Raw genomic sequence first — 15,360 nt, forward strand, 5'->3', positions numbered from 1 at the left:
TAGAGTAGGGGCCTGATGTCACACAGTTAATACGTTGTTGAAATCTGTTCTGAATGTATTGGTGGGGCAGGGGACTAATTCCATAGATAGAGGACAGAAGATCTTTGGTTTGAATCGCACTGACGCCGCGTCACAATAAAAAATACATGTGTTTGCATAATTAATGCCTAAGCAAATGTATTTTCATCTGTGCCTGGAGTTCAAAAAGGGTTAATTACCTTCAAATAACATATCATTTTTATTCTCAGAATGTTAATAAAACCTCTCAGGGAAACTTTCAGGGAACCGGAGTAAAACGTTCTCAGAACCTTCCTGCAACCTAAAAATGAACGTTACCAGAACAGGCAAAAATCTCACTTCCGTTCTCAAAACTTTAAAATTCAGTTTTAAAACTTAAAAATTCAGCAACTTATGGCTTCGTTCCCAGAAACAATGGGAAACCAAAAATGTATGTTCCCACAACTTCCAAGGAACAAAATGTGCTAGCTGGGTTGTTGCCTTACAAGAGGCTCATAGGAGCAGCTTCATGTACAAGTACTAACCCTGGACAGGACGCTAGTCTATTGCAGGGCTTTGGCAGGGTTTGAACCTTGAGTTTATCTACATGTACAAGTGTGAATAACTAAGAGTCTTATAGGAGCTTGAGTTTTCATCTGACAAATCCTACAACACAGAACAAATCATTTTGCCATATTCTGATACTTTAAATCTATAACTTTTAATTATTTCTTCTTAGAAGGCGAATTGAATTCTTAAAAAGTTTGAATGTCAGATCTTTCATTAGTCCGCCCACATTAGCATGTAAATGACCCAGAGGATGTATTTAGCTAAATTGCTAAATTGACAGTGCCATGATCTCTTCCTGTGACATCTGCTTTACCGATCAAGTGAGTTAGTTCATGAGTTTTGATTGGACTTGCAGTCGGAATACCTCGACAGGACAGACAGTTTCCTTTACTAGATAATCAAAATAATCTAGCACTTCCCATTTCCTTTACATTCAGGAGGAACTTGAATAACCCTGTGCTGTGTGTGCGTGTGGGTGGGTGCATGTATTCGACTGTGTGTTCGTGTATGTCACAGTGGTGGGGCAAGACTCCAAACACCTTATCACAAAAGTCCTTATCTATTTAATTCAATGAAACTTCAATTAGCATGAACGTGAAGCTTTGGAGTTGGAAACTTTTACCGGTAGAGAGAGAATGAATGAGTAGGTCTATGTTCTTAGTGAAACTTTAAAGCGTTGTAGTTGTCTTTATCTTGATTGATTCAAATTGATATGGTTAGTTTGTCTTTGCATGATCTGAGCTTTGAGAGACAAGACAAAGAGAGAGAGAGAGAGAGAGAGAGAGAGAGAGAGAGAGAGAGAGAGAAAGAGAGAAAGAGAGAGTGAGTGAAGAAAGAACACAGAACAAACACAGCTGCTGTGTCTCTTGTCGTCTGTGGTGTGTCATCTGCCTTTCACCTGACCCACTCAGCTGTATACCAGGACAACCTGCCTTTCTTTTAAACACACTTTGCCTGGGAAACTGCACCAGTATGGGGTCCCATAATGAGTATAGTCCTCTACCAACTACCTATCTCCCTACCTAAAAGGCTTGGCCAGTATACCGTACACCGGATGAAAGGGTATTTTGAAGTACTGACGGTATGATTTTCAATACCGTCCCCCAAAAATTTGATTGAGCCAGTCACATTGTATGTTCGTTTACAAAGAGCACATGGAGCAAATGTGACGTGACGATCCACTGTTGAGAAGCACAAGAGAGGTGATCAAGTTACACATGGAATTCGCAACTAATGTTTGCCAGCTAAATATCGTATAAGTTAACTATCTAAGATGTGCCAAATACATTTTCTCCAGCTCAGGGCTCCAGCTATGCATTTTGGTTTGCTAACTTGCTAGCTATAACGTTAGGTGTCTAGCTTGCAATATCAAGCTGCTTGGTTACAGCAAAGACAATCAATCCCCTTCTGGATCAAGTGTGAGTATCCTTTTGAGATAGATGTATAACTTTATGAGCCGGGTTGTCTGTCCTTGCATTTGGTTTATGTTCGCTTGCGCTTATTAGCATATAGCTAGCGTCAGCTAAGGGAATTCGCTAGTATTTTGTTAGCATTTGTTAGCATAAGAAATAATCAAAACAATGTGCCCCTCTGCCGGTAATACTGTATACCCCGGTATGGTACAGGAACTGTATGAAGGTATGGAAGTCTGCATACCGCCCAACCTTACTACCTAATGCTTTAAGACATGGCGGTTTCAATCAGTAATGTAGTGCTAGAAAAATTGGTGGGTAAACTTTGATCGGCAGTCGCGGTGCAAAAAATTACGTTCGCTATACTTTCAATGCATTTTTTCCCAAAAGGTCGGTAAACTTTACCCTCCACTACATCACTGGTTTCAATGTACTTGCTATAGAAGATGTAGAGCAGAATTGGGGAAAATTCTATTTCACTTCACATCAGGAAATACATTGGAAACCACTTAGCTAAATAACAGAACTATACAAATGTCTAGAAAATGTCAACAACTGTACGTGAACTACTCAACACCTGTAAAACACTGTTCAGTGAAGTACCAGGCACAAGCAGTGAGAGGCACAGCCTAATTAAGAGTGTGTGTGTGTGTGTGTGTGTGTGTGTGTGTGTGTGTGTGTGTGTGTGTGTGTGTGTGTGTGTGTGTGTGTACCTATGCGTGTGCAGGTTTGTGGTGTGTGTGCATGCACGTCTGTCTGTGTCCGTGTCCGTGTCCGTGTGTGTGTGTGTGTGTGTGTGTGTGTGTGTGTGTGTGTGTGTGTGTGTGTGTGTGTGTGCGTACCTATGCGTGTGCAGGTTTGTGGTGTGTGTGCATGCACGTCTGTCTGTGTCCGTGGTGTGTGTGTGTGTGTGTGTGTGTGTGTGTGTCGGTTGCCACTTATCATGCTCACTAATGTCTCCAAAGCATACTGTGTTCAAATGGTCTTTCTCTAAACAGCCCCTTGCTACTGTTTATTGGGACAGGTGGTGCATTCAGAAAAGCTGTACAATTCCCCTATCTGAGAAATATACTGCAGCCCTCATCCTCCACATACAACACCCCTTCTGCCAGTCACATTCTGTTAAAGGTCTCCAAAACACACACATCCCTGGGTCGCTCCTCTTTTCAGTTCGCTGCAGCTAGCGACTGGTACGAGCTGCAACAAACACTCAAACTGGACAGTTTTATCTCAATCTCTTCATTCAAAGACTCAATCATGGACACTCTTACTGACAGTTGTGGCTGCTTTGCGAGATCTATAGTTGTCTCTACCTTCTTGCCCCTTGTGTTGTTGTCTGTGCCCAATAATGTTTGTACCATGTTTTGTGCTGCTACCATGTTGCGGTGCTACCATGTTATGTTGCTACCATGCTGTGTTGTCATGTGTTGCTGCCTTGCTATGTTGTTGACTTAGGTCTCTCTTTATGTAGTGTTGTCTCTCTGGTCGTGATGTGTGCGTTTGTCCTATATTTATATTTTATTTATATTTGTATTTTTAATCCAATCCCAGCAGGAGGCCTTTTGCCTTTTGGTAGGCCGTCGTTGTAAATAAGAATTTGTTCTTAACTGACTTGCCTAGTTAAATAAAGGTTAAATAAAAAATGTTTTTAAACAAATGCCAAGTGATCCCTGCACAACACATAGGCTAACACAACCCAATAAAGCATTGCACTTTAAAGGGGATTACACTAATGGTCAAATGTATGTGGGGAAACAAAAAACATTAGGATATACTCATAAACATGTATGTTGACAGATGTCATGTATGTTGCTCATCCCATAACCCTAAAAAGGTAACTTGGTCCATTTCATGCCCCACCTGCGTTAGCTGTGCTTGATTGAGCTTTCCTGTCTCAAAACTGTCCAGCCCCCCTATCTGGTACTCCAGGCCGACTTGAGCAAACACGCAAAGTATTTGAAAAACTTTAAATACTACTTGAGCCCAGGTCTGGCCAGTGTCCGCATATCATTTCACCTAACGCTCTAGGTTTCATAATCAGAAGTGTGATTAGAACCCAAGGAGGTCGTTGGTTCCAGACAGTCAGACATCAGCGGATGAGGAGGGTCAGACAGTAAGGAAGGGAAGTGTGACCGCCACCGGAGACAAGAGAGCAGGAAATGACAGTAAAGTCGCCCGTTTATGGCAGCTTCCAGGCAGTGGACTTGGATATGAGAGGCCTGGAGTGGAAATATAGAGTTACACACTTTGCTGCTCTGAGGACCCAGACCCAAAAAGCAGAGAGGGATATCAGAGGGATATGTCGGAAGGCGCCAACCGTGAAAGCCTTAGTCATAACGCCAAAACGATGTTATCTTATAACAAATTGTATTATGCCATTGTGTAGTTAAAAAAGATGTGCATTAGGGAAAGTTTGCTATTGATGGGTAGCTCCTCCGTCACTCGGTCGCGTCGTTGCCATTGTTATCGACATTCTACTAACACCGCAGCCATGTTGATGCCTGACTGATGACTAATGCCCAGTCTTTCTGAACGGGGGCTAATGACTGTTTTGTCTAAATTACACTAAAGTGGATTGGAAATATGATTACTAAAGTAGGCAAATAATTAGTAGGAAACAACTTTGCCATCCTTATGATGCAGGGCAAGTTTACTTTAGAGAGATGGCAATGTTAGGTAGGTAGTAATGTTCGTAAAAAATATCTAGCAATGCTAATGTTAGCTAGCTAAAATTCAGTGCTGTCCCCTCAATCTTAGCTGGCTAGCTAAAGTTATACTGCATATAAAGTCAATCTGGTGACATCACAATGATGACAAAAGGTTTTCCTACTAATTATTTGTCTCCTTTTTAAATGTCATCATTTCCAAGCCACAGTAATGCACTTTAGATGAACTCTACATCAACGCCCATTGGGAATGCATTGAGTAGAATGTTCAGTTGGGCATCAGTCCTAAAATGAACATTCAAAACTATATTGTGATGAAACGTGCAACCTGGTTTCAAATCCTGGGTACCGTTGAGCCCTTGAACCTGAAAACAGCTCACTTGATTCAGCCCTTTGTGCAATAGTTCCACTGTTAAACTATCCCTGTTGCCCGGCAATTGACCTCTGTTACGCTGATCAAGCTGCCAAATTTGGGACTTAGGATCAAATTGTACTACTGCTGCCAACAATGTTAGAGCGTCTTTAACAAGACTGATCTCAAATAGACACTTAATCTGAAAACATACTGTATACCGGTATGATTCTTGATTGAATAATCCATCCCTTCTAGGGTTTACGTGTTGGCTCTGTACCCTCATATCTACTGCAGAGGTCTGCAATGCTCTTTGAAGTTAAGTGTGTGCCCTCTTTGACTTTTAGAGAAAAATAATGTTGTCATAAGAGAAGAATTTCCGATTATCAGAACTTGCTCAAATATAGTGTAGATTACATTTGCTGGGTCTGTCTGTGATACTTCCTCTAGAGATTGAACTGTGAATGTGATGGGGATAGGCTACCTCTTCATGCCATCCTCATCCATTTAGCCATGTTTAGCTAGCTAGAACATGGGCAAAACCAAATTTAACTAGATTAGAACATGGGTGAAACCAACTTCAGCTAGCTAGAACATGGGTGAAATCGACTTTAGCTAGGTAGAACATGGGTGAGACTATGTTTAGCTAGAACATCGGCAAAACTAAATTTAGCTGGATTAGAACATGAATGAAACCAATGTTAGCTAGCTAGAACATGGGTGAAATCAATTTCAGCTAGCTTTAACATGGGTGAAACCAACAGAAGCTAGCTAGAACAAGGGAAAAACTATTTTAGCTAGCTATAACATGGGTGAAATCAACTTAAGCTAGCTAGAACATGGGTGAGACTAAGTTAAGCTAGAACATGGGCAAAACCAAATTTTGCGAGATTAAAACATGGGTGAATCCAACGTTAGCTAGCTAGAACATGGGTGAAACCAAGAAGATAGCCGGGATATGCTTTCCCTTTAAGATGGTTTCCTCTAGGTTTCTTCCTTCTAGGGAGTTTTTCCGAGCCAATGTGTTTCTTCTTCTGCTTGCTCTTAATGACCGTAATTCATCTAAATTAAGATAGAAATGCTAAACCATTTACATTTAAGTTCTTCCTAAATATTCCATATTCTAAAGTGTAAAACCCAACAGCATACATCCGAAACATCACATTACTATGTAGGAGTCAAAAGTATGCTACGTGGGATAGGGTGTATAATTAAGCAATAAGGCCCGAGGGGGTGTGGTATATGGCCAGTATACCACGGCTAAGGGCTGTTCTTTGGCACAATGCAACACGGAGTGCCTGGATACAGCCCATAGCCGTGGTATATTGTCCATATACCACAAACCCCAGAGGTGCCTTACTGCTATTATAAAATGGTTACCAAGGTAATTAGTACAGTAAAAATACATGTTTTGTCATACCATGGTATATGATATACCACAGCTGTCAGCCAATCAGCATTCAGGACTCGAACCACCTAGTTTATAATTGAATGATGATCAGTAATATAATAATTTGGTGGGTGCTTATATTTGTCCAAGTGTGTATTATACGCATCTTCGAATAGGAAATGTTATTTTTTTGCATATCTCGATTCTCCCTGAGACACCCTCAAAGAGTGGGGTCATGGCCAGCATCTACCATTATCAACGGCAACCCTGGAGCAATTAGGGTGAAGTGCCTTGCTCAAGGGCACATTGACTGATTTTTCACCTCAGCTTGAGGATTCAAACTAGCAACCTTGGGGATATTGGCCCAACACTCTAACCGCTAGGCTACCTGCCACCAGCAGATCACTGCCGAGTGCAAAACAAAATCGGATCTAAATCCAATTGCAGATACAGTATGTTACTATGTGATCTACTATACAATACATTTATATCTATGTCATTCGATTCAGATATGTAATACAGTACCACCCGGGGAAGAAAAAAAAAACAGCTGACCTGCAATAAACCCAAACATGATATTAATCCTAGAGTATACATCCTCGCATGAATATACCATGAGAATTTTTCTTTGTTGCAACTTTGGTTTGGATTTGTAAAGGTAACTAAGACCGTATGAAAGTCGGGTTCATTTTACAGTAGGCTTTGTCAACAATTGTTGTAGATTTTTAGAAGTGGTAGACATTAAGGCAGGCAGTCTAGCTCTGCATGTCTACTGAGATTTGTCATGCCATTGTAATAATGATGTAAAGACAATGAAGAAAGGGGATGGATAAGTCCATCCTGCAATACTAGGTTGGAGTTGTAAACAAACAACCAAATAACTTTTGTTATAGTGGAGAGGGATTGGGCTTTATCAAATATGAGCTCAGTTCAACTCAAAAGGTGAGTTTCAAGGTGGGAGAAATACATTCTCAATGAAAAGCTACAGTACTTTGCCCCTTAGAGACACCGTAAGGAGCACCCAGAACTTTCCCCTCCCTTAAGAATAAGAGTATGGTAAGTTGACAGGTCCAGAATGATTCTGTCTCAGAAAAATGAAGGAGCGCTTTAGGAGTAACTAGGGTGGGCTCCCTCACATTTATTTCTTTGTGAGGCTAAAGAACTTCCGCCCCCTTCTTATAGTCGTCCAGTAAACATGGACATGTGTCCCTGTCAATCACGGCACATCTCCATTTGTCCTCCCCTTACACTCTGTTCTCTCCCCCAAATATCTCACATTCATTTAAAGTTTAATTATTCATGAATTATTACAACTCTAATGTTAAAGAGTGCAGAGGCTGGTATTTAATCAAACCTGTAATGTGGAAAAAGTCACTTTTCTGTACTGCAAAATCACACCATTTCATATAGAACATCTTTGCTTTGTTTTATGACACCCAGTAAACATTTTCCCAATATTTTCCACACTATGATGCATAACAATCTGGTATTTCACATTGTGGATTTCACAGCATGTAATTGATTGAATTTCCAGCCTTAGGCTCTTTGGAACCATGAAATACACCACACTGTGTATTGGATGTATCACTCATTGTACTGCAGTAACATTGAATATCACTCTGACCAAATCTCATGATCTTCCTATTCCTGATTGTGTCCAATCTCTGTAGCATAAATGTATGTTTTACATACATCATCAAGTTTGGAGAAAAGAATATAGCTAGCTAGGCATTTACACAAATAAGAAAAGGAAACCAGCAAAAATGTGGAAGCATCTGTAACAGCCTTGCTTATTTTTATCTGTCCCAGGGAGTCTGTGTCCATGCCTGAACCCTTTAATTATAAAAAGGAATAATGTTGTTTTTATTGCTAGCAGCTGGAGGAGCTTGCCACTCCCAAAAACAAACTGAGCTTGATATATTATGATAATGATACAGTCGTGGTAAACGGATTAGCCTACTATGATCATGCTCCGGACTTTCTTTCCCGCGCCCACCCCCATTCAACTTATTGGTAGACTAACTGTGTTAGCAATGGCCTGTACTTCTGTTCTTTACTAGCAGTGTTAGGGAGTAAGTGGAGCAACCTTGATTTAGACTTGAAGACTTGGCGTTGGCTCACTAAGATAATGCCTACCCACTGGGCACAGACGTCAGTTCAACGTCTAGTTTTGACATACATTTGGTTGAGTTGTCAATTAACGTGAATTCAACGTGAAATCAACATCAAAAAAGTTCAACGTGTCATTGGATTTAGGTTAAAAGTTGGGTGAAAAAAATTTGAAATGCCCTTACGAGGAAACAACTTTGAGTCAACCAGTTTTTGCCCAGTGGGTAAGCTTTAACTCAGCAGGCTAACACAGTCTTATGGCATGCAGGAAACACAGTTTCGAACCCCTGTCTGTCACATTCTACACAAGAAAGTGATAATCAACACACCACACAACTATAGCTTAGCCAAACTCTCATGTTCTAGTCTAGATGCTGACACTCTTCTCCACTGTCTATTCACCTGACATAGTCAATATTTGACCCAAGTTTACACTTGTGGTCATCTCTCTCATCTTGTTACATGAAAGAGCGTATGTAATGAACTGTCCCATTATCTGGTTTTAAAGTACATTCTAGAATGCCCTCCAAGCCAATCAGAAACTAATATTCAACAATGCTGTTGTATAAAACAGTGTAACATCATCGTATACCAGTGTGAGTCTCTCTCCGGACACTTTGTGCCCTTTTCTTCCATTCACAGCAGGTCACATGACTGTGGCAGCGGGACAATGATAACCATACTGCAGGAGCCTCGCGCTCCGCTCGTCACTGCCCCCGGGACACTAGGCGGCAAGATTTCTCCAACTAAAATAGTTCCGCCCTGTGGCACTTACTGGCATGGGTTTAATTCAATGGTTTGGTAAACACATTCTTCTTGTTAACTCATTGGAAGCTTTCTATTCAGAGTCTGTCTCTCTTTGAAAAGATGAAGGGGGATGGATGATGTGACAAAGGCATTTTAAGGCACACACACACACACACACACACACACACACACACACACACACACACACACACACACACACACACACACACACACACACACACACACACACACACACACACACACACACACACGCGAATAGAATATGGGCAGAGAGACACATGCACGCTGTAACAGGGGAAACACAGGTCCCATGAAACACATGCAGATGTGTGCACAAGCGCCAACATACCCTGAGTGTACAAAACATTAGGAACACCTTCCTAATATTGAGTTGCACCCCCTTTGCCCTCAGAACAGCCTCAATTTGTCGGGGCATGGACTCTACAAGGTTTTGAAAGCGTTCCACAGGGATGCTGGCTCATGTTGACGCCAATGCTTCCCACAGTTGTGTCAAGTTGGCTGGATGTCATTTGGATGGTGGACCATTCTTGATACACACGGGAAACTGTTGAGCGTAAAAAACCCAGCAGTGTAGCAGTTATCGACACTCAAACCGGTACACCTGGCACCTACCACCATACCCCGTTCCAATGCAGTTCGTTCAATATGTTGTCTTGCACCTTCACCCTCTGAATGACAGACACACAATCCATGTCTCAATTATCAAGGTGACATCAATAAGGGATCATAGCTTTTACCTGGATTCCCCTGGTCAGTCGATGTCATGTAAAGAGCATGTGTTCCTAATGTTTTGTCCACTCAGTGGACATACAGTGCCTTCCCCTTCACTTTTCCACATTTTGTTACGTTGCAGCCTTATTCTAAAATTGATTAAATAAATAAAATACCCTCAGCAATCCACACAAAATACCCCATAATAACAAAGACAAAACAGGTTTTTAGACATTTTTGTAAATGTATTAATTAAAGATAAAAAACAGAAATACCTTATTTACATAAGTATTCAGACCCTTTGCTATGAGACTCGAAATTGAGCTAAGGTGCATCCCTGTTTCAATTGATCATCCTTGAGATATTTCTACAACTTAACAGGAATCCACCTGTGGTTAATTTAATTGATTGGACATGATTTGGAAAGGCACACAACTGTCTATATAAAGGTCCTACAGTTGACAGTGCATGTCAGAGCAAAAACCAAGCCATGAGGTCTAAGGAATTGTCCGTAGAGCTCAGAGACAGGATTGTGTCTAGGCACAGATCTGGGGAAGGGTACCAAAACATTTTTCTACGGCTGGCCATGCTTTCCACCTAACTACCCCTACTGCATTCAACAGCACTGCACCCCCCACAGCTACTCGCCCAAGCCTCCCCCATTTCTCCTTCTCCCAAATCCATTCAGCTGATGTTCTGAAAGAGCTGCAAAATCTGGACCCCTACAAATCAGCTGGGCTTGACAATCTGGACCCTTTCTTTCTAAAATTATCTGCCGAAATTATTGCAACCCCTATTACTAGCCTGTTCAACCTCTCTTTCGTGTCGTCTGAGATTCCCATAGATTGGAAAGCAGCTGCTGTCATCCCCCTCTTCAAAGGAGGTGACACTCTTGACCCAAATTGCTACAGACCTATATCCATCCTACCCTGCCTTTCTAAGGTCTTCGAAAGCCAAGTCAACAAACAGATTACCGACCATTTCGAATCCCACCGCACCCTCTCCGCTATGCAATCTGGTTTCAGAGCTGGTCATGGGTGCACCTCAGCCACGCTCAAGGTCCTAAACGCCATCGTAACCGCCATCGATAAGAAACAATACTGTGCTGCCGTATTCAATGACCTGGCCAAAGCTTTTGACTCTGTTAATCACCACATCCTCATCGGCAGACTCAGTAGCCTTGGTTTCTCAAACGATTTCGTCGCCTGGTTCACCAACTACTTCTCTGATAGAGTTCAGTGTGTCAAATCGGAGGGCCTGCTGTCCGGACCTCTGGTAGTCTCTATGGGGGTACCACAGGGTTCAATTCTTGGGCCAACTCTTTTCTCTGTATACATCAATGATGTCGCTCTTGCTGCTGGTGAATCTCTGATCCACCTCTACGCAGACGACACCATTCTGTATACTTCTGGCCCGTCTTTGGACACTGTGTTAACAACCCTCCAGACGAGCTTCAATGCCATACAACTCTCCTTCCGTGGTCTCCAACTGCTCCTAAATACAAGTAAAACTAAATGCATGCTCTTCAACCGATCGCTGCCTGCACCTGCCCGCCTGTCCAGCATCACTTCTCTGGACGCTTCTGACTTAGAATTTGTGGACAACTACAAATACCTAGGTGTCTGGTTAGACTGTAAACTCTCCTTCCAGACTCACATCAATCATCTCCAATCCAAAGTTAAATCTAGAATTGGCTTCCTATTTCGCAACAAAGCATCCTTCACTCATGCTGCCAAACATACCCTCGTAAAACTGACCATCCTACCAATCCTCGACTTCGGCGATGTCATTTACAAAATAGCCTCCAATACCCTACTCAACAAGCTGGATGCAGTCTATCACAGTGCCATCCGTTTTGTCACCAAAGCCCCATATACTACCCACCACTGCGACCTGTACGCTCTCGTTGGCTGGCCTTCGCTTCATAATCGTCGCCAAACACATTGGCTCCAGGTCATCTACAAGACCCTGCTAGGTAAAGTCCCCCCTTATCTCCGCTCACTGGTCACCATAGCAGCACCCACCTGTAGCACGCGCTCCAGCAGGTATATCTCTCTTTTCACCCCTAAAGCCAACTCCTCCTTTGGTCGTCTCTCCTTCCAGTTCTCTGCTGCCAATGACTGGAACGAACTACAAAAATCTCTGAAACTGGAAACACATCTCCCTCACTAGCTTTAAGCACCAGCTATCAGAGCAGCTCCCAGATCACTGCACCTGTACATAGCCCATCTATAATTTAGCCCGAACTACTACCCCTACTGTATTTATTTATTTAATTTATTATTTTGCTCCTTGCACCATATTATTTATATATTAACTTTGAACTTTCTTCAAATTATAAATCTACCATTCCAGTGTTTTACATGCTATACTTTATTTACTTTGCCACCATGGCCTTTTTTGCCTTTACCTCCCTTATCTCACATAATTTGCTCACATTGTATATAGTCTTATTTTTGTCTACTGTATCATTGCTTGTATGTTGTTTTACTCCATGTGTAACTCCGTGTTTTTGTATGTTGTCGAACTGCTTTGCTTTATCTTGGCCAGGTCGCAATTGTAAATGAGAACTTGTTCTCAACTTGCCTACCTGGTTAAATAAAGGTGAAATAAAAAGAAAAAAAAAATGTCTGCAGCATTGAAGGTACCCAAGAACACAGTGGCCTCCATCATTCTTAAATGGAAGAAGTTTGGAACCACCAAGACTCTTCCTAGAGCTGGCCGCCTGGCCAAAGTGAGCATTCGGGGGAGAAGGGCCTTGGTCAGGGAGGTGAACAAGAACCCGATGGTCACTCTGACAGAGCTTTAGAGATCCTCTGTGGAGATGGGAGAACCTTCCAGAAGGACAACCATCTCTGCAGCACTCCACTAATGGGCCTTTATGGTAGAGTGGCCAGACAGAAGCCACTCCTCAGTAAAAGGCACATGACAGCCTGCTTGGAGTATGCCAAACGGCACCTAAAGGACTCTCAGACCATGAGAAACAAGATTCTCTGGTCTGATGAAACCAAGACTGAACTCTTTGGCCTGAATGCCAAGCGTCATGTCTGGAGGAAACCTGACACAATCCCTACGGTGAAGCATGATGGTGGCAGCATCATGCTGTGGGGATGTTTTTCAGCAGCAGGGACTGGGAGACTAGTCAGGATCAAGGCAAAGGTGAACGGAGCAAAGTACAGAGAGATCCTTGATGAAAACCTGCTCCAGAGCGCTCAGGACCTCAGACTAGGGTGAAGGTTCACCTTCCAACAGGACAACAACCCTAAGCACAAAGGAGTGGCTTCGGGACATGTCTCTGAATGTCCTTGAGTGGCCCAGCCAGAGCCCGGACTTGAACCCAATCGAACATCTCTGGAGAGACCTGAAAACAGCTGTGCAGCAACGCTCCCCATCCAACCAAACAGAGCTTGAGAGGATCTGCAGAGAAGAATGGAAGAAACTCCCCAAATACTGGTGTGCCAAGCTTGTAGCATCATACACAAGAAGACTCCAGGCCGTAATCGCTGCCAATGGTGCTTCAACAAAGTACTGAGTAAAGGGTCTGAATACTTATGTAAATGTTATATTTCAGTTGTTTATTTTTAATACATTTACAAAAATGTCAAAAAAATATTTTTTGCTTTGTCATTATGGGCTTTTGTGTGTAGATTGATGAGGGGGAAAACAATGTAATCAATATTAGAATAAGGCTATAATGTAACAAAATGTGGATAAAGGCAAGAGGTCTGAATACTTTCCGAAAGCATTGTAGATGCTGTGTTGTTGGGCCTTGTGCAAGCTACTAGTATCAAGACACACAATTCAATATCAAGCTCACTCAAAAGTTGCAAATGAACATTACAAATCCCAGAGCACATAATGGGCAACCTTGCCTGTGACCTGAACAGTGGCATTGGCTCCCCAAGTCAATGCCTAAACTTTGGCTTAGCTGGGTAATGTGCTGGCGCACAAGAGATGCTGGGTCGAATCCTGACACCAGCGGTCACACTCACACTTAGAGTGAGGAAAAAGAGGACCCTATGTATAATATTTGGCTAAACCTTCTGACCTCATAAATAGCAAACGTCCAGCTGCTGCTCAATACATGAGGAACTACGGGATAACACAGAACCACAATGATTCTAAATTCACTGGTTCCCAATGTTCCTGGAGGTAATAAAAAAAACTACAATGAGAATAGAGACAGGGTTCTAGCTGTTGCTATTTACCTTCGTGAATAGACACTGAAATTGTTTCCGATGCTTGTCTCGTCTCAGCGCGTCGCAGCGCACCATTCAGAACGCAGCACCAAAAACAACACTTTTTAAGACCTGTCACTCATGCTAAGTGGCAAGATTATTGCATAACATGATACATCTAATTAAAATACATGAATATGAGATCAATCAACTCTCCTTGAGTTGATGCTTATTGATGGTAGGTCTACACCATCTTACGTTATATAATGTATAAGTAACCTAATTGAAAAGCAGTGCATCTTTTAATCAGAAAAAAAGATGGGCTTCTTAAAATAAGAAGAACTTAAAAAAAAAAAAGTTAGGTTCTTATTAGGATTGTTCGAACATGTTCAACTAAACACTATATTCTGTTTAATACAACCGTACTGCAGGCTAGATAGACCCGATATTGCCCAACACACCAAGGAACAAAAAAATGAATGCAAAACATACCTATTCTATACGAGGGTTTTCGTCCTATTCGGGCTCATGGATCCTTTCAATGTTTCACTCCTCACAATTGAATGGTCCTCACTAGTGAATGATCCAAAAACAGCAGGGTGACGAAAAATAAGTTTATCCGGTGGATGGTGAAACACAACGTTTTCCACTGAAAGAGGAAACGAGACCTACAGTACGCGTCCAATTATAAAAACGTGGTTTAAATGTTTGGTTTGGCACATATGCTGTACATCCCAACAGCCGTCTGACAGTGAGAAAGTTATCCCGAATATCAAAAACACGGCCACCACTCTTGTGATGACCTCACCGCAGCGTCAGCCAATCAGGACGGTAAGGGATGCAAGGAGACTTGTAAAAGGGCTCGACACTTTTGTGTGTGGCAACTGGAAATTTAGTTTTTGCTGTTGAAAGACAAAAATATACCATTATTTTGGATCGTTTCAATATGAACATGAATGTACAAAATGAGTTTACTGAATGTAAAAGTGTTCAATTAAATACATGGTAAAAATATTTATTTATCTAAAATGTGCTTTGCAATCTGCGTTAACACACTCTCCAATGAGCCAATGAAAGGAGCATACAGTATTATAGGCCCAGGTTAACGTTGGATCATTTTTCAACATCTCTGGTGTCATCTAGTGGTAAATGTTGTGTATCACGTGGAATTACTGTACAGTATGGC

The 15,360-nt window shown here is 42.0% G+C and overlaps 1 protein-coding gene across 2 annotated transcripts in view; it reads right to left on the reverse strand.

The window, feature by feature from the left end:
* megf10 (multiple EGF-like-domains 10) overlaps positions 1 to 14,958 on the reverse strand; it is a 116,588-nt gene extending 101,630 nt beyond the window's left edge. The window contains exon 1 of one of the 2 annotated variants that reach the window (XM_045693502.1): positions 14,667 to 14,954. The gene's annotated coding sequence lies outside the window, so the exon portion shown is untranslated. Of the gene's footprint in view, positions 1 to 14,666 lie in introns of both variants that reach the window. The other variant, XM_014143939.2, reaches the window with a different exon arrangement.
* Between the last annotated feature and the right edge of the window lie 402 nt (positions 14,959 to 15,360).

The sequence above is a fragment of the Salmo salar genome, chromosome ssa01 (assembly GCF_905237065.1).
Source record: "Salmo salar chromosome ssa01, Ssal_v3.1, whole genome shotgun sequence".
NCBI lineage: Eukaryota > Metazoa > Chordata > Actinopteri > Salmoniformes > Salmonidae > Salmo > Salmo salar.